Source organism: Montipora foliosa, chromosome 9 (assembly GCF_036669935.1).
Source record: "Montipora foliosa isolate CH-2021 chromosome 9, ASM3666993v2, whole genome shotgun sequence".
NCBI lineage: Eukaryota > Metazoa > Cnidaria > Anthozoa > Scleractinia > Acroporidae > Montipora > Montipora foliosa.
In genome coordinates, this window is record NC_090877.1 from 39160239 (window position 1) to 39161060 (window position 822).

Genomic DNA, 822 nt, shown 5'->3' on the forward strand with positions numbered 1-822 from the left:
GTGATGCAGACTTATCGACGATCGTGTTGCAGACCGATCATATTATTGTTATTTTGTTATTTATTTATTTGTTTGAGCAGGTTGAAGTTTTGGCAGCTATTCAGCTGATGTGGACCTGTTATACCCACCCACCCATATACACACAGAGGACAGCCACAACACCAGGAACTTCATCCCCTACACTTCTCGAATAGTGTTCTTTAACGTCCCACGGGGAACTAATGAACATGGAAGTTATTTGTGAAACAGGACCTCCGGCTTATCGTCCTTATCCGAGAAGATTTGAAAGTCTAACAATTTGTGGATGTAATTGCAAAGGCAGCACTTTCTCCCCTGAGTGTTGGTCCGGCCGGAGTCGAACTCACGACCTCCCACATGGCAGCCCGGTGCTCAACCAACTGAGCCACCGGTGCGCGGTAATGGCAACCAGGCTTTATCGTTTCATTTGAGACACTAACAGCCGCCTGAAGTCGCTGGCAGGGCTTCGATTGCGCGGCTAGTGGAATGCAATGAAAGAAAAACCTTTGCCCTTGAATTCCACGGTGGACGTGTAACCATGGGAACATTTTATCCAGCAATATTCGACTCCATTTGGTGGGCTCTGAGAAGTCAGTGTTCAGTCTTGGTATTCTATTATGACCGATGACAACAGAGGAACTAGTAATGGTTCAAATTCGTGTCGAATCAAAAAAAAAACCTCACAGGAAGAAAGCAACCCACAATGGCAATAAGGTTAGGCTTTTTAACTGATACTTTTTTCGTAAAATTATCTGCTCAGGCAGTTTATCGAGATTCCCATACAAATCCTTACATTCCCTCACA